Source organism: Armigeres subalbatus, chromosome 2, assembly GCF_024139115.2.
Source record: "Armigeres subalbatus isolate Guangzhou_Male chromosome 2, GZ_Asu_2, whole genome shotgun sequence".
Taxonomy (NCBI): Eukaryota; Metazoa; Arthropoda; class Insecta; order Diptera; family Culicidae; genus Armigeres; species Armigeres subalbatus.
The window spans coordinates 80,208,777-80,228,370 of record NC_085140.1 but is presented as its reverse complement, the minus strand read 5'-3'; the positions used below and the strand labels follow the sequence as shown (position 1 = coordinate 80,228,370).

Below are 19,594 nucleotides of genomic sequence, written 5' to 3'. Positions count from 1 at the left end.
CCGCGAGATGGGGTCTATTTTATTCCTTCAGGTACGCGAAGTACCAATGGTACGCTTTACTCAGCATTTGCCAGAATTTGACGTTGCTACCAGTCGACATAATAAAAACGATATGCGTTGTTTCCCTGCTTGGCAATCAACGTCAGCATTGTCTTGGACTTCCATGAAAGTTTTTCCGGAAGCATGCTTTAAGAATGAATGTACGAAAAAAATAATAATTAAAAATCTATCTCTCAGAAAACTCCAGTTGAAATATTGAAAAAATCACAGCTCAAAAACAAAGTATCGTAGTCGTAGAGCAAAGTAACCGACAAGTCTTCTGTAACCGAAAGATTTTCCCATTTTTCAATTCAATAGATTTTCTCACAAGATTAGGTACGAGACAATTGTTTGCTCCTATTGCACATTTATCAGAATTTTTATCATCAACTGTGAGCTATGTGAATAAAGGCAATTGTTGAAGAATTCACCATACCTTGTTGATACCCACGAAGAAAATGTATATCCCCATCCATCAACCTTTATTAAGAATTGTTCGAACGAAGACTTCTTCATTTTCATGAAAATTAATTCTCCAATTCCGCTTTATTAAAGATGTGATAAATAGATGTGATTAATAGTTGTATCCTTCCTATCTTAGAGAACAGGCGCCAAGCCAAGGGAAAAAATAATTAATCGATCAAGATTAAACTGAGGCGAATTCCCTAATCCGATTATTCCACTTGCTGACTGCTCTCGAGTCTTTTTTTTTTGCTCCCCATTTTTATGATGATCCGTCGCAGCCGTTGAACAATTTTCCGCCAGACAAATAATTCAATCAAAATATTTTCCAGACACACCAGCCATTATCATAATCCTCATCAACTTGTTCATCACTTTAGCACCATCCGCCAACAACCACACAAGACCCTCTGTTTTCTTTAATCCCTCGTCTGCTGAGTATCATCATCGTGCTATGCTACACACTTGCGAGATACCTTTAGGATTGAGAAAAAAATCGTCATCACCATCATTCTAGTTGCTCTAATGAGCGTTCTCAGAGCACAGCAGAACAATAAATCCCTCACAAATATTTACTTTTCAGTTTAAAATCCCCCCACCCTCGCATCAATGCACTTTCCCTATTCCATTCCAACGGATCCGAGCGCATCTCAGGTAGGCACCACTGTCAGTTCGTCTGTGAAGCGTCCCCGAATTGGCACCCTAGCATAAGTACAAATACGTCAACCCGCTTCCCCGTCCCAGCAGGACCGGTCATTCACCATCCATTCCCTACAGCAACCCCGTCCGGGTGGAACAACTCCGACCACACGCACACTTCTTCACGGGCTCCCATAGGTCATGGAAAAACAGCTGTCTCCACATTGCGGGCTCACATCTCACCATTCGAGTCGTCTCACCGAGGTGGGTGAGCTAAAACGAGCCTCACATCTCATCCGGCCCTGACCGACCGGGCGCATGCTCGTCGATTTTCCGCTCTCGCTCTCTGTCGTCACGCTGAGGACGAAACACACATGGCTGATGGAACGGGCGTCGTCCTCGACCGAACAACCGACCAAGCCAACAGCAGCAGCAGCCAGCCAGCCAGCAGCTTTTCCCACCGCGGGAGATGCAGGAGCTTCAGTTGGGTTCAGAAGGCGCTTACGGAAAATCGTCCTCGCTGTCGTAGTCGCGGTCGGTGCTCGTCGGAAAAATCTTTCCTAGGTGTCATAGTGTGGCCTGCCTCAAGATTAATGGTGGCCTACCTTTGGGAGGGAAACCGGGGACAAATCTCGAAGATGATGACGATTTGTGCATGGAATCGTCCTGCCTACATCGAGTGATCTGTCAAATTAGTGTGAAGGATCTGGGCCGAGGGATTGGGACGATTATCCCATCGTCGACCGCCAGCCAGAAGGATAGTGCAGCCAGTGTTTGTAATTTCCCACGGTATAAGGGTGGGGGCGTAAAACCGAGCGCCTCAGTCAGAGAGTGAAAAATACTGACAGGTGATTGGGAAGGATACGAGTGCGAAGGATTTCGGGGGGTTGGATGAAATCGGATCCGCTTACGAACGGAGGTAAAAGAGTGTGTTTAGAGTGTGTATAGCATGGATGTAGCGCACTAAATATAGTAGCCGGAGGGTGTGAAAATCGATTTCGTCCTCTTTTCTTTTTTTTTCGATGCGAGGCGAAATGAGGAAGCGTTTTTGCCTAAGGTGGTGTCGCTGAGGTTGTTATGGTTGTCGATCCGATGAACCGGAAAAGTGAAATTGCTGTGTTAATTATTGAATAAGCAGGGAGGATTTGAGCGAAACGCTTCACAAGGAGACACTCTGAGGAGATTCTTACGTGTTTACAGCTTCAAGATGCTTTCATAAACAAGTTCAACGATAATATAGTGTTTGGATGTTTCATCGCAAGTAAATTGTTATCCTAGGGGAAAAACAACCTCCCAAAGTGGCATCTGGGTACACAAGTGCTTAATGCTCGAATTTACAACCATTCGGGCGTATTATAGCCATCCAGCTTTAAACAGTGATTTCGAGCATCGTTTAAAAGGTCATTTTATTTCCCGAATCATAAACCGGTAAAAATTCTCCCCAATCCCAACGAATAAGCAATTCGCAATCTTGGGAACCTTTCATCGTTGTGACACAGCTGTTCTTGGAAATTCGCAGAAGAAACGCGCTAAAAAGCACCCGAAGAAGTGAAAGTTGTGTTTGGGGCCATAAATTGATGCCGCTTAGTGGTGCCGCGGTGGAGCGGTCAACTGGTGCGGTGGGGTTCGGAATTCAAATTTTATGACGGTTGTCGCCGCAGTTTTTGCCCCGAAGCATTGAACCGCAACCGAAGGCCTACCCGACGCCAAACAGCAACAACGTAGGGCTGCTTCGTGATCCGTTTCCAGTGGCTGGTATTGTGCGCTGTGAATGTGATTTTTTTTCGTGATCGCGTGTTTTTGGATAAAAGGCAACGAAGCAGGGTGAAACAGGCGACCAGATTAATATATTGATTAGAGCCGTAACTAGTGAAGAGGGAGTGGATGCGGTGAAGTGAAACAACGAAACATGTAAGAAATTCTGAAGCAGAACCAGCGAGGGAGGTCAGCCGGCTGCCGCAAATGAAGTAATGAAATATTTATATTGAGTTTTCTTCATTATCACATTTTGCCATTTTAAGGACGTAGGTGTACACAATTTTACCATTGATAAGTGGTTCACAATAAAAAAAATAACTCCAAAGTCCACGGATGTTCCAGTTCCAAATTAAAAACTAAAATATTTTAATATTATTTAACTGAAGCATTATTCAAATAGAACTTGAGATTTATTTATATTTGTGTATAGAAGATTTGTATTTCCTTCAGAATGGTTTCATCACAAAGGTTTCGTTACCGTGTTTGTATTATCCAATGTCTAGTATCGTAATGTTGGGTAGACTCTTTTTCGTGGTGCATTACGGAGTTAAATCAAATTGGAGTTTATATGACCGAACATCCTAAAAGTGAGTTGTTGGGCATTGTAGGAAGCATAATTTTCATATAACAATTTAAAATACCATTTCAATTCAGGCAAAATACATATTCAAGAAAATAAGTTTCCAAACAAAGTGGGTATATAGTGGGGAAACCCAAACTTTTGGCCAATGAATACCATGCACTACATTAGGTTCCCCAAAACGCCCCCAGGGGCAAAACACCTTTTGGGTATTCCCTTATGTTTACCGTTTTTGGCATGGCTGTAATAAAACTACACCAAAAATTACGTGGATTAGGCAAAACAAATTAATATAAAAGATAGGAAGATTGGAAAAACCGAAATTTTCCACATTTTGATGAAACATCTAACATTTCGGCGAGGAAAAATGCCCTAGGGCGACTAAACTACAATGCACTACACGTCTCTACGCACTGTCCATACCAGAATGCTGATTCGCCGACGCGTTGTACTTTGTTCCCTAAGAGCTACCATCTAAAAGGCGTTTTGCCTCATGAGTTTTGCGGCAACGAAATATCACCACTTTTTTCTAATTGTTAATATTATCAATATGATTGAGATTTTCTACATTTTTTTAATGGCATCAGCTACTGTTGAGGTCGAAATTCGTATCTGTCAAGGTACAATTAAGTGGTGGAATTAAATGGGATTGTGCAAACTCGTCTTATGACAAGTGAAGACATTCCACTAAATAGCTCAAAATAATTTTCTTAATCTAGATTAACGATTGTTCACTACCGCCATCTTATTCGTGATTTGCCCAACCAACTGACATCAACAGATGGCGTTAGTGTTCAAGCGACGATGAATTTGATGAGTGAATGTTCAATGTGTTATGTCTGTGGTAATATTTTAGTAGACGAAAAATTAAAACTTATTCCTTTCAAACACCACCCGAGCAAAGATGAATAATAATTGATAACAAATTCTATTATCCGGTTATCAAATAACTGAACTGAAGTTATCAGCCAACATAACAAAAATGACATCAGAACTTTGTTCCTGAAATGGCTTTAACAAATTAAGTTACCACTGACAACACATTTTGTTATGCATGTTCATTCATTTATTTAGTTAACATCTAAACAGATAACACTGAATCAACAATTTGACACCACAATGCACGGTTCGAGGCCGCATCTCTCCATCCTCGAATACGCCCCACGCTAGCCAAGTCGTTCTGCACCTGGTCTGCCCATCTCGCTCGCTGCGCTCCACGCCGTCTCGTACCTGCCGGATCGGAAGCGAACACCATCTTTGCAGGGTTGCTGTCCGGCATTCTTGCAACATGTCCTGCCCATCGTACCCTTCCGGTTTTAGCTACCTTCTGGATACTGGGTTCGCCGTAGAATTGGGCGAGCTCATGGTTCATTCTTCGCCGCCACATACCGTCTTCTTGCACACCGCCAAAGATGGTCCTAAGCACCCGTCTCTCGAATACTCCGAGTGCTTGCAAGTTCTCCTCGAGCATTGTCCATGTTTCATGTCCGTAGAGGACAACCGGTCTTATAAGCGTCTTGTACATGACACATTTGGTGCGGTGGCGAATCTTTTTCGACCGCAGTTTCTTCTGGAGCCCGTAGTAGGCCCGACTTCCACAGATGATGCGCCTTCGTATTTCACGACTAACGTTGTTGTCAGCCGTTAGCAAGGATCCGAGGTAGACAAATTCCTCGACCACCTCGAAGGTATCCCCGTCTATCGTAACACTGCTTCCCAGGCGGGCCCTGTCGCGCTCGGTTCCGCCCACAAGCATGTACTTTGTCTTTGACGCATTCACCACCAGTCCAACTTTTGTTGCTTCACGTTTCAGGTGGGTGTACAGTTCTGCCACCTTTGCAAATGTTCGGCCGACAATGTCCAGTCCATGTCATCCGCGAAGCAAATAAATTGACTGGATCTGTTGAAAATCGTACCCCGGCTGATACACCCGGCTCTCCGCATGATACCTTCTAGCGCAATGTTGAACAACAGGCACGAAAGTCCATCACCTTGTCTTAGTCCCCGGCGCGATTCGAACGAACTGGAGTGTTCGCCCGAAATCTTCACACAGTTTTGCACACCATCCACCGTTGCTTTGATCAGTCTGGTAAGCTTCCCAGGGAAGCTGTTCTCGTCCATAATTTTCCATAGCTCTACGCGGTCTATACTGTCGTATGCCGCCTTGAAATCAACGAACAGATGGTGTGTTGGGACCTGGTATTCACGGCATTTTTGAAGGATTTGCCGTACAGTAAAGATCTGGTCCGTTGTCGAGCGGCCGTCAACGAAGCCGGCTTGATAACTTCCCACGAACTCGTTCACTAATGGTGACAGACGACGGAAGATGATCTGGGATATCACTTTGTAGGCGGCATTAAGGATGGTGATCGCTCGAAAGTTCTCACACTCCAGTTTGTCGCCTTTCTTGTAGATGGGGCATCTAACCCCTTCCTCCCACTCCTCCGGTAGCTGTTCGGTTTCCCAGATTCTGACTATCAGTTTGTGCAGGCAAGTGGCTAGCTTTTCCGGGCCCATCTTGATGAGCTCAGCTCCGATACCATCCTTACCAGCTGCTTTATTGGTCTTTAGCTGTTGAATGGCATCCTTAATTTCCCTCAAGGTGGGGGCTGGTTGGCTTCCATCGTCCGGTGAACTGACGTAGTCATCTCCTCCGCTGCCTTGACTTTCACTGCCTGTACTCTCAGCGCCATTCAGATGTTCCTCGTAGTGCTGCTTCCACCTTTCGATCACCACACGTTCGTCCGTCAAGATGCTCCCATCCTTATCCCGGCACATTTCGGCTCGCGGCACGAAGCCTTTGCGGGATGCGTTGAGCTTCTGATAGAACTTACGTGTATCTTGAGAACGGCACAGCTGTTCCATCTCCTCGCACTCCGCTTCTTCCAGGCGGCGTTTCTTCTCCTGAAAAAGGCGGGTCTACTGTCTCCGCTTCCGTCTATAACGTTCCACGTTCTGCCGGGTACCTTGCTGCAGCGCGACCGCCCGCGCTGCGGCCTTCTCCTCCAGAATCTGTCAGCACTCTTCGTGAAACCAATCGTTCCGTCGACTTTGACCCTTATACCCGACGTTGTTCTCCGCTGTGTCGTTAATGGCTGATTTACCTGTATTCCAGCAGTCCTCAAGAGGGGCCCCATCGAGCTCACCCTCTTCCGGCAACGCTGCCTCGAGATGCTGCGCGTATGCAGTGGCGACATCAGGTTGCTTCAGTCGCTCTAGGTCGTACCGCGGCGGTCGTCGGTACCGAACGTTGTTGATGACGAATAGTTTTGGGCGCAGTTTAACCATCACCAGATAGTGGTCAGAGTCGATGTTAGCACCACGACATGTCCTGACGTCGATAATGTCGGAGAAGTGCCGTCCATCAATCAGAACGTGGTCGATTTGTGATTCTGTCTGCAGTGGTGATCTCCAGGTGTACCGATACGGGAGGCTGTGTTGGAAGTAGGTGCTACGAATGGCCATATTCTTGGAGGCGGCGAAATCAATTAGTCGTAGGCCGTTTTCGTTCGTCAGCCGGTGAGCGCTGAACTTTCCAATAGTCGGTCTAAACTCCTCCTCTTGGCCAACCTGAGCCAATCTCCTATGATGATTTTGACGTCGTGGCTTGGGCAGCTGTCGTACTCACGTTCCAGCTGCGCGTAGAACACGTCCTTATCATCATCAGTGCTTGCGAAGTGTGGGCTATGGACGTTGATTATGCTGAAGTTGAAGAACCGGCCTTTGATCCTCAACCTGCACATTCTTTCATTGATCGGCCACCACCCGATCACGCGCCTTTGCATGTTATTTACTCAAATAACTAATTTAGTAATCAGCCATCGCTGTTTTATTGACCAAAACAGTTAAATCTTCTTTGCCGTCTTCGTTACGCATTGAAAAAAAAAACGTTACGAACTCGAATCGAGTGATTGTACGGCTTTGTCTCTAGACACTCATCGAAATACGCTGTCTTGAGGAGTAGAAGTGAAAAGTACTTCGCTTTCTACAATCTTGCATTTACTGAAGACTATTTATAGTCACAGTGACGTAGCCACGGGGGTAGTTTTGGACATAACCCCCCCTCCCCAGAGACAACATTTTTAGAAGAAATTTTTTTTAGAAAAAAAATATGTTCAGAAAGCCGCCCCCCCCCCCCCAGATCAATTTTCTGGCTACGCCACTGTACAGTCATATCATGATTCCATGACCATTTTATGTTTTTTAACAAAATTAAGTTTGTAATAGTCAGTAATATTGATAACTGGAATTGTTATCATTTTGGTTAAATTACCTGTCAATATAGCAAAAATGATAACCGAATTTAACTCAAAATAACGAATCGGCAATTAATTTTCAGTTGTGTTGTGGCCAATTAAATAATTATATGAATAATAGGCAATCGTTCCCGTCCTTGCTCAGGTTAGTTTCTTTCACTCAGTGGCGCCGGGAGTGGGTAGGACAAGTAAGACAATCCTATCCATGATTCTGGTAACACATCATCCCCGATACCATCTAAGTTGTTATTTAAATTGCAGTACTGCATGGAAGGTCTGATTCGTAGGAAAATATAAATTTTCACAATATTTGCAGTTTAACGTATTATTAGTTCAAATGGATTTTTGATTGTCCACGAGAAAAAGTTTTATTGAAACCTGAATGGATTTATTGAAATCTAAGAAATCACAAACATCCTCAAGCGTACATGAAATTTGTTTCGTCAGGGGCTCTTGACTCCCCAAACGATTCTTTCACGTTCATATGATTCCCTGATAGTGGTTCGCTACGATGCATAGCAATATCTGAAAGTTTCTGAGTTAGAAGGAACAAAAGTTCGAATGAACAAAATTTAAACATCTTCAATTTTATATGCACTGATACTAGACTGGGATAATATTCACAACAGTAATTTTAGAAATATACTTCTCTAGTCGTAGGACAGTGAAGTTGAATAATTAGTGTTTGATGGATCGTGCACTTATAGAACGCGTTGTTTCTGTCGAAAAAAGCGGGATTCCTAACAAGCCACTAGCCCAAGTAACAATTGTAGTTTTATATTGATCTTGAAGACATTGATCAAAATACCCCACGCAATACAGCGGTACAGCGTTTTCTGTCAAATTTCCCGTTACCGTCGCCGTTCCGCTGAATTGCGTTTGGGGCTTTACTCTTCAAGTATGCTACAAAACCATAACAAATCCATCGATGTTACTAGAGCTGGAGTGTGTGGAGTAGACCGTATGAGGTTTTAACGTGGGGGAAACGTTCCGTGGAAATCAAAACCGTTTAAATATTGCGGACCTTTTTTAAATATTCCACTTTGCGGATTTTGCAAAGTTCTTCCACAGCTGTCAAGGTTCTACCGCAAGCTTGAAATCTTCAAAACACTGAAGCTAAACCCTGACACATGATGTTGTCATCGTAGAATGCCATGTCAAACAGCAGAGGAAAAGTATCAAGCGACAGCTGCGGAATCCTAAAATATGAACTGGAAAGAGGAAAGTTTTCTTAGGAATAGCAATATCAAAAACTATATAACAATCCTCGTAAATCCCGAAAATCTGCCAAAAGCTGAATTAAAATTTGATTTCTCGCGGTTTTCATTTATTCTCAAACCTTTTTGGCGTAACTAACGAAAAATTCTAGGGGGGGGCTAATTTTTGACGTAGAATTACGTCCTTTGCGATGATAGGGAGGTAATTCTGCATATTCAAATTTAAGACCTTCACGAAAAGTACCGATTTTCGAGATTTTGGTATCAATCGATCGACGAACTCTTTTAGATTTTCCTAACTATTAAAAACAATGGATTAGATTGCGCTGGCCGTCACCGAAAGTAGCAGTACTCAAGAGAAATATCCACGCAATGCTCAGACTATCGTTTCGCTTCGTTCAGTGATTAGAAAAGCGCTTTGTAAAAAGAAAATATGTTCTTCTTAGGCGTCGATTGCGGTCCCGGGATATTAGTGGCGATGCTGAACTTTTATTCTTAGCGTCTTAGCGAAAAATCATCGAGCGGCCGTCGGACAGCAGCAGCACAACACAAGGTTCGGAGTAACGTTTGATTGCTTTGAGTGATTCGAAAGACGCATTTTGGATTGAAAATCGACTATTTCAGGACCAGAATTTTATGAAAAGAAAGGTTTGATAGCAAACAATGGCGTCGGTTGCATTCCCGCGGTACTGAAAGAAGTTTCCGTCAGTAACAAAATCACAAACGCTCGTCAGAGAGCAACTCTGCAGAAACGTTTGCGTCAGTAGCAGTCAAGTGATATTTTCATTCAAAATTCAGATTTTATTTCTGTTTGTAATCGGAAAGGAACATTATTGAAAACAAATCAGTTTTTCCCAGATACATAGAGAAGGTTGAGCCGAGACGAACATACTTCAAAGTGCAAATCATAATCGCTTGGCGACGCTGCAAAAGTTTTTTTTTCTCCATGGATGGCAAATCATCTGACGTTGATGTCAGAGTAGACAAAAGAAATTTTCTTTCAAAATTCTGATTTTGCCTGTGATTGGAACCATCAGAACCATCATTTCACAGGAGGTTGAGTGTGAGTGACGAATTTTCTGTCGTCAGATTCCAAAAAAAAAATGCGATTAGAAAGCAAACAAGCATTGGAGGCTGATAAAGAGCTTATTTCGCCAAAATTTGGCTTGTTCAGTTGAAAAACTAACTTATTCAACTTAAATTGTTTGTTGGGTAGTAAGACGCCTGTGAAGTTTTATCCATCCGAAAAAAAATCCAATCTCTTTCTCATTTAAATTTTTGTTACCTCTTCTTGAAAACTCAAGATTTTGCCTTTCTGGGATATCTTATTGATTTTCTGGAAATAACAGAAAAATCCCCCAAATCACCATTCAAAGCTACAGAAAAAAATGGTTTCAAAATATCTGGATCGATTCAGACATATGATACGTAGTATTTGGCTCTCACTTTTTCGAAAGGATTCTTTTGATAATTCTTTCAGAAAGGCCATGCATCTTTAAGACCTATGAACACGCTAGGATTAATTAAATATATTCGTAAACGGAATGGGTTTTTTTCGGCATGCAGTCTTTGGAGGGAAGCTGAATGATGTCTATTTAATCATCGCCGACGTTTCGGTGTTGGATTTACACCTTCTTCAGGGCTTGATTACAAAATTCAAGCTCTGAAGAGGGTGTAAATCTAACACCGAAACGTCGGCGATGATTAAATAGACATCATCAGCTTCCCTTCCCTGAAAAAAAAACCATTCCGTTGCACACAAATCAGTCGATTACAATCATGGCTAACAGCACGGCGAATCATACACATTCGTAAAGCTCTGTAAAAACTGTAAAATATTTAAAGATTAAATACTTGCTGAGAAAACCAATTTTAAATCAGGATTGTTTAGAAATATGCCGATAAGCTAAGTGTTGGGTATTACTCTATTTATTTCCTTTCACACAACTTCACAACCGGTGTAAGATTTTCTATTCACGCACTCGTCCCGATGCCGCGTCACTGTCTCTATTCGATGTCTTCCCCACCCGCCTCCTGAGCTGGCTCTCCACACTGCCCCTCATCATCCGTTCGGAGTCTCCAATCATCTGTCAATAGTAGCAAGATAAATAAATATGAATAAGGTGCTCATAATTCATACTAGCTAAGAGTGTGATACAGAACCCTACATTAAGCAGCCTGTGTTCCTTAAACAATGTGTCCAACATTTTATGCTGTGTCAATATTAAGACCATACAGACAGTTCAGTATACCACTAGAACTTTCTTTATCCAATCAAAATTTTAGAAATTGCATTTGATTTCTTAGTCTGTTGCTTCTATTATTTATTCAATCAGCATTGCACCAGCATGGAACCACTGTTCCTACTCCAATTTCCTAAAGTAATGATATCTGGCGCTGGAGAATCAAGGGAGCGTACTGTTTTTCGTGTTTAACATTCCAATCGTAAGATGTAACAATTGAACAAGTTCGAAAATTTGTAAAATAGATTCAATGTTTCGGAGAGAGAGATATGTGAATTAGAAGAACTCGTTCCTGGCAGTTACGCCTATATATCATCAGAGTGCTTGATAAGTAGTACAATATTCATGCAAAATGGCAAAAATTCTAGGGGGGGCTAATTTAGTTCTTGGTGGGGCTATAGCCCCCCTAGCCCCCTGTAGTTACGCCAATGGAGGAATCCGCATTGTAAATCTTTTTGAAAAAAAACGCGTAAAAACGGGTAAAGATAGTCGACATACGAATAGTCCCCAATGTATGTAATAGAATGTACTATCGCTCATCAGGCGAAATACATTGGAAGCGTTTGTTATCGTTGCGCATCGAGAGCATGATTGAGGGAAACACGGGTCTTGTGTCTTTGTGTTTAAATAGCATCGTAAAATGAATTATTTAGTCGCTTTCCAAGGAGACGTCCGATATGTTATCATCCTTCTTATAGCAATTTTACTCCTTATCCTACATTGACTATCGTTTTGAATAAAAGATCAACTACGATATGTACAACCATGCTAATTGAAAAAGCAATATTTGTTCTGAAATTGATGAAAATTCAACAAATTATGTGAGGGTCTGAACGGAAGGTTCAAAAGTCCATTTATTTGAAATATGCATCGATTTATCAAAACCAGAACTGTTGCACAAATCGGTATTTCTCCTGTTTGGCCGGGGTTCTGCCAAATCACACCAAGCGCCATAAAAAATTTACCAATATTTCAGCCCAAGCTTTCGTTTAGCTGTTTAGCAGTGATCATAAATCGTATCAGTTCACTCTTAATTCCATAACTGAGGATATCCTACAACAAATGTATGTATGAATTGATGTGGAACGACTTCCGTCCTCCTTTTACGAACAAAACAACACAAGGCAGTAAAAAAGCCGTTTTATACGTTTTGGTAGAACCCCGACCATTTGTCGTGCCAGGACTTGCAACGTGAATGCGCCCTTGTTTTCACTTATAGTTATTAACTGCAAGATTTCTAAGCCAAATTACAAATTAGACCGGCATCGGGAATCGAACCCAGCCACCCTCAGCATGGTTTTGCTTTGTAGCGGCGCGTCTTACCGCACGCACTAATTGAGGAGATTTATTCCTCGGTAGTTGGAGCACTCCAGTCTGTGCTCTTTCTTAAAGAGAGGGTAGATGAGGCCGTCCAACCAGCTAGCAGGCAATTCCTCGTCTTCCCATATTTTCGACATAATATGGTGCAGAACTTCATAAAGCTGCTGCCATGTTTTAGAAGTTCAGCCGGGAGCTGGTCCTTCCCCGCAGCCTTATTGTGTTTCATCTCTTTTATAGCTTTTCTAACCTCATCCTCATCTAATATTTATTCTGTTCACCGATGCACCGTCCCTTCCACTATTCAACAAAGCCTCGAAGTGTTGCTTCCACCTGGCAGCCACTTCGGTTTTATCTGTCAGCAAATTCCCTTCTTGGTCGTTGCACATGACGGGAGATGGCGCTGTCTTTCTCCGCACGACATTGACAGACTCATAAAACCTCCGCATATCGTTCTGCTCCATTTTTTCTTGCGCCTCGCTAATCACTTGCTCTTCATCGTTATCGTTAGCCAGCTTCGTTATTGGTCTTGAATTAAAGAAACTCCGAAGGATGTACAGTGAGAATAGCTTTCTAGTCCCGAGAAAACTATTCAATTGGTGAGCTGTGGATTATTTCTAGACCAACATTTGAAAAGGGCGTAACAGCCAAAAATTATTCCTTCTGATTCTTTGTCTACATATAAAGCTATACATGTGGACAAAGAATCAGAAAGAATAAATTTTGGTTGTTACGCCCTTTTCAAATGTTGATCTAGATTTGTTGTTTCTCAGCCAGGTTAAGAGGACATTTATTGATTGAAATCAGTTGGCGGACCGCTGGAAACCAAATTGTTCTTCAAGGAAGTTGTTGTTTTGTTCGTAGGATTCGAAAATTCAACGATAGGTCGCTTCTTCAACAGCTTGGATAATTCTAAGAGAATACAGATGGGAGAAGAATTATTTTTAGGCTTTCGGTGGTGACTTTCGTCTTGACGAGAAGAAGCAGCTTAGTCAAACCCACAGATTCAAGAGCAGCACAACGAAGAACTCAAAAGTTCAGCACTTAGATTACTCTACGCTGAGCAGAGGTAGTGAAACGATCAGAAAAGCTATTGTTGTCTAGTGGGATCCACAGTGGAATGGGTCGAAGCATGGTTTTTCATTTTTTTTGTCCAGAATGGCTTAGCATTCTGACTTGAATGATTTTGGGGATTTAATTGTTCAAATAGACCGTTGGTATCCCCACTGTTTGACATTTCACAGATGGATCCAATTTAAGCTTTGCTTACCTGTCGAACTTCCGGTTCATGATGTCCCATTTGCCAAACAGACCTCTGGAACGTAGCCACCGATATGCAGCTCAATGGAACGATGGAACACAGCTGCCTGAAGTGGTGTAACGCGAGGAACCTTGTATCCGATGCTGGAATCCACTTACTGCTATCAGTTGCATTCGTGATAGTTTTGTTAGGTTTAAACGGGTCGGTTATCCAAAGATCCAGCTTCGTTAATGCGAGGGAAAAAAGATATTTTAAGACTGATAAAGACATTTTCATCACCAATATACATAGCAAAATCACGCTGTTATTCATATTGGTGATTAAGAGGTCGATGGTCGAATAATCTCCAGATTGTAATAATCGGGTTGGTGAACTGCAGCTCTGGATAGTGCAATGTCGTCAGTAATTATAAAACACCAACAATAAAGACGATAACTTCCGGCTTGAGGTGCGTTTCCGTAATGATAGCTATGCTACTTTTATACGATTCACAATATTTTCTTCTTTGTATACTTGATACAGCTAGAGATACAGATGGAGAGTCTGCAAGTTGTACTCCCGATGTACTCTGGTATTCCTCGACGAAGGACTCCTAAAGCGGTCTCAGTCTGTTAAACAGGACACGCGACAGGTTTATGTATGCCGAGTTCAGAAGGGTGATCCCTCTGTAATTGGCACACTCTAGTATGTGCCCTTTCTGCTTACAAATCTTCGAAGTGCTCCTTCCACCTGGCTGCCACCATAGTCTTGTCTGTCAGCAAATTCCCCTCTCGTTAATTGCACATGGCGGGCACTGGCGCAGTCTTATGCCGCGCGCCATTGACAGTTGCGTAAAACCTCCACATATTGTTTCTATCCACATGTTCTACTGCGCTTCAACTATCACACTCTCTTTTTGTTGCCTTTTTTTCTGCGGTTGATTCGTTTCTCTTCCGCCCTCGCTAAAGAATGTGCACAGCAAAAAGTGGTCACCCGAAACATAGTGTTACAGGAAGGAATTTAAATAAAATTCAACAACATAACGTTTGTTTCATAGAAAAACAAACTAAAATTGTCATACATAATTAATTCAGTGAATTTGATATTTTGTATGCAAATGCCCGTACCTTTCTCTTGACAGCATTCATGAGGTTTTGCACGGCATCATCCGTCACTAATATGGCAGCCTTTCGTCAGTTACGCCAGAATCTTTTCTCATCATTTGCTAAATTATTTGTTTCTAGAAGATTCCTTTTAACCAGGGCCCAGTACTTCTCGACTGGACGGAGCACAGGCGAATTTGGTAGGTTGAACTCCTTTGGGACAGCATTAACGCTATTAACAGCGTACCAGTTTTTCATAGAGACAAGATGCTAGACCTGGCCAGAACCTTCATGTTTCCTAATAAATGACAATAGTCGTTTATTCAGACATTCGTCAACTTAAATTTGCGAATTTATAGTACCGATTGTGACGAAAATGTCGCTTCTGAGACCGCAGCCACACAATGCTTGCCATACGAGAAATTTCTTTGGGAACTTCGACAGTTTTTTCTGCCTAAAATGTTCCGCAACACCTCTCCTTTGATTCGAGGTATAAAACAGTAATCACAGATTTAGCGATATTCAACGATTTTGCAATGTCGCCTTGCGACATATTCGGATTTTCCACCTTTTGTGCAAATTAAGTTTGCGCACGTGTTATTGATTCGACGCCATTTTTCAGAACAACAGAGGCATGTTGGAAATAGCATTTTTACCATTTCACACATAAATTTATCTTCATATTGTGGTGTTCGTATTAACTATGCATGCACTGAGAAAACTGTGTTGAACCATTTTCGGTAACTACTTTTTGCTGTGCACATTCTTTACACTGTACCGCTCTCTGTTGGGGTACGGGTACGAGCCACTAGTATTCGACTCCTATCAACATTTTTCTCATCCATCACTCGCTGGCACTCCTCTTCAAATCAACCATTTCGTTGGCGTTGCTGTGCAGTGCCCAACACTTCCTGCGCTGTTGTAGTCACAGCTTCGTGGATATTTTCCCACAATCTGTTGACGTCGCCAGATCCGGTGGCATCTCCTATCCGCTCGTCCAGCTTCTGGTGGTACTGTTCAGCAACTTCTTCGACTGACAAACGTTGGATATTGAAACGCATCGTTCTGTTGTTTCGTGAATTTGTGACGCTGGAAAGTCACGCCCGAATTTTTGCAACTACAAGATAAGTCGATGTTCGGACCTCTGAAGGACTTTACATAGCTATAACATCCGAAGAATGCCGTCCGTCGACCAGCAGGTGGTCTATCTGTGAGCAAGAGTCTTCACTCAGATGTTGCCAGGTGTGTTTGCGGATATTCTTACGCGCGGAGTAGGTACTGCTGAATTAGTGCTGATTGCCATCCCTCTAGCAGCAGCAAAGGTTACAAGTCGCAGACCATTATCGTTGGTAGCGGAATGAAGGCATTCCGTACCAATGACAGGGCGAAAGAAACTTTCTCTTCCGATCTGCGCATTTGCATCCCCGATGACAATCTTTACATCGTGTGTTGGGCACTCTCCGTAGGCCTTATCAAGGCTCTCATAGAACTCATCCTTCACGTCATCAGGCTTATCGTTCGTTGTGGCATAGATGCTGATCAGGCTATAGTTGAAGAATTTGCCCTTCATTCTCAACACGCAAATGCGGTCGCTTATCGGCTTCCACTGGATAACACGCTTCATCTGCTTCTTGATCATCATGAAGCCAACTCCTCGTTCTGCCTCTGTCACCGCCGCTATAGTAGATGTGGTACTTGAATGAAGTGTTCGCTATGGGATCCACCGCCCGGAATTCACGTTCTCCAGTTCTGGGCCACCGTGTTTCCTGGATTGCTGCCATACTCACGCCGACCTTCTGCAGCTCTCGAGCCAGGAGCCCCACACGTGCGGGCTAATTCAAAGCTCTCATGTTCCAAGATCCGACTTTCCAATCGTTGTCCATTATTCGTTGCCGGGTCTGTTGCCGTTGAATCAATCCGTTTTCTCTACTTTTGCCTTTCTTGGTAACTGTAGAATCTTCGGTAGGCTACCTTACCAGGGTTGCGCTACCTACATCGCGTTGAAGGGGCTGCCTTCTCGATGCTGACACGATGCAACATGGTGTGCACAGTTTGGTTTTGAGCCCCTCGCTGGCACTCGGACGATGATCAGCCACCCCTAACATGGAGAACAGACGCTTGATCAGATTTGCACCCCCAGAGAGGAGCAAATTCCCCTTCCTCATCAGCATACGACCATAGTTCCCACCGGGGTTGGTCACCCGATCTTCCCTAAAGTTGCTCGTATCCCGGACAGCGCCACCAGGAGGTAGGCGTTTTAAAATTGCTCCATTCTACTATAAAACCTTGATAGTGCATTAAAAAAAAGTGACACATTGTGCATTAGCGGGGTCAAAAATGACTCCAACTTGAATTCGCTCCCAAAAGCTCATTTTCGAACCGATTCTCAGTCTTTGGATTCTCAGTCCGCGGATGTCGTTCCGGATCTTCTGGAGGACTTGTTCGAAAATAGAATTCTTCGAAAAAATTGCGTTTCTATGATAAGTTTTATGAACTGACCACTTTTCTCGGATGGACGTTCTGGTTCTTCCGGAGGGACACCGGACCGTGCAATAACCAGGAATTGTGTTGATGTGTGTGTGTATGTCATCCTCTATCCCTCACCCAGCTGGGGGTGTTGGTCAAGTAGTACTACGAATAATTTGATCATATCTCATGCTCCGTAATGGTGCCCTTTTAGTTATGAAGACTAGTGCTGTAAAAAGGAATCACTGCTGAAGCAAGAAGGGTGTCTTCAGAGAGTGTAGGGGATGGGGATGCACTAGCTAGCCATAACAGGTACAGCAAAACTTCACAAGGACGCCCTTATTCGTACTGACTACTCAGGGAGTAGAACGTCGAGAAGAGCCACCGCTGCCAACTAAAGCGTGAACCGGGTACCTGGGACTCCCACAATATCCGCGGCAATAGTAGCAAACGATGCCCTGTACGTATTTAGTTGGCAATATATGAGGTAACAAAAATATAATAGATACAAATGAGGTATCAAAAATATAATACAATTAACTCTCTAATTCCCAAGATCGCCTTTAGATGTATGTTTAGTTTTTAAATAATTAAAATTCATAATTCATTTTGTTGACATTGAAGTCAATCAAAGTGTATTTCAAAGTAACTTTAAGAAGCTTTATTAAAAATAACATAGAAGTTTTCATGTAATGTTTGTTTCATAAGTTGGTTTTATTTTTATATTTTAGTATTTAAATTTGTATTATTTTGATGAGTGAAATATTTGTGGTTAGTATTCTTCCACAATTAATCCGATATCATAAAGAGCTTAAAAGATACATAATTCTTTTAATATGATGGAAATTATGTCCAAGTATGAAAAATTATAGCAACACAATTCTAAAAGTTTAAAATGTGAATTTGACAAGATGGGTCTTAGAGGGTTAAAGGAAACAATTGGAACTTTCTCACCAGATTCAAATGTTTTTTTTTCTTCTCCATCAACCAGCTCCGCAATTCAGCACGATACGCGAACAACGACGACCACAGAAACGATTTTTCCATCGATTTTCAGTAGATGGTACAAGTTAAGGAGTTCGTTTAAGGGGTTTTTCCTTTTTGTCATTTATTGGATAGGGGTCACATTGTAGACGGTGTGGAATCAGCATGTCAGTTTGAAAATTGTTTCTTCTTCCGGACGCGAAATATTATTCTCATGTATCACTTAGAGCGACAAAAAAGCACAGAACAAAAAGCGGGCGAGAAAAAAAACCGTATCAGTAAAATCTCTCTACATAATACTGTTTCACTTAAATTTAAATTAGCAAGTTGAATAAAACGCAAAAAAAATGACGGGAGCAAAAATTTTCTGACTCCCGACCGCGGCACACTACGATTCAAAAAATCAATAACCAGGAATTGTGTTGATCCATGGAAATGTACAATGGCTACTTTCCATTGGGATTATTGCTACGCAAATACCATAACGGCCAAATTACAAAAATCTGTTCACTACAACATATGCGGAATCTATACCTTCAATTTGGTTCCTAAAGATTGAGAATCGGTTCGAAAATGAACTTTTGGGAGCGAATTCAACTTGGAGTAATTTTTTTGGCAATGTGTCACTTTTTTGTTGTGGCGTTCCTAGAGGTCGCTGAAAGCTGGTTATCACCCACAAATTTTCGTTTCCAAAAGTTAGGAAAAGTCAGAAAATTTCAAACCCCTATCTCATTTGGTTACAATTATCCGCCACCCCTAACATGGGGAACAGACGCTGTTGTGAGCCGCTCCAAGCATGGAGAACAGACGCTCGATCAGATTTGCACCTCCGGAGAGGAGTATACCTAAATATGACATTCTCGTGGCCCCGGGCCCCCACAAATTTATGTACCAAAACAAACCGTTTTTGTACATTTTGGGGCCCCCATAAACTGTCGGGCCCGGGGGCCCCTTCCCTAGTAACAATCTGGTTTTATGCTGATTTTATAACACTCCTGAAGAGTAAATTATGGACTTCAAGAGCGTTATAAAACTTAAAATGTTACTTGGGCTTCCAGCTCAATCCGGCCCTGACAACATGTTTTGATTATTATAATCATAAAATAATATGAACATTGCAAGGATATTAGTGAAATATTTTTGCCCGCCTGATGGAATGGGGATTTCCCATCCAGTTTTCCGCGAGCGGTAATGGCCGTCAGCTTGCTTGCGGGTTAGTCTTTGATTTGACATTTGTGGAGGTCAACCGCACCCACCGTTCCGAGAATTCTGTTCAATGTGGCATATGAG

General features: G+C 42.5%; 1 protein-coding gene across 4 annotated transcripts in view; it reads left to right on the top strand.

Moving 5' to 3' along the window:
• The first annotated feature begins 1,603 nt into the window (after positions 1-1,603).
• LOC134209409 (zwei Ig domain protein zig-8) overlaps positions 1,604-19,594 on the top strand; it is a 969,833-nt gene continuing 951,842 nt past the window's right edge. For 3 of the 4 annotated variants that reach the window (XM_062685397.1, XM_062685395.1, XM_062685396.1), the window contains exon 1: positions 1,604-3,107. The gene's annotated coding sequence lies outside the window, so the exon portion shown is untranslated. The remainder of the gene's footprint in view (positions 3,108-19,594) is intronic. The other variant, XM_062685398.1, reaches the window with a different exon arrangement.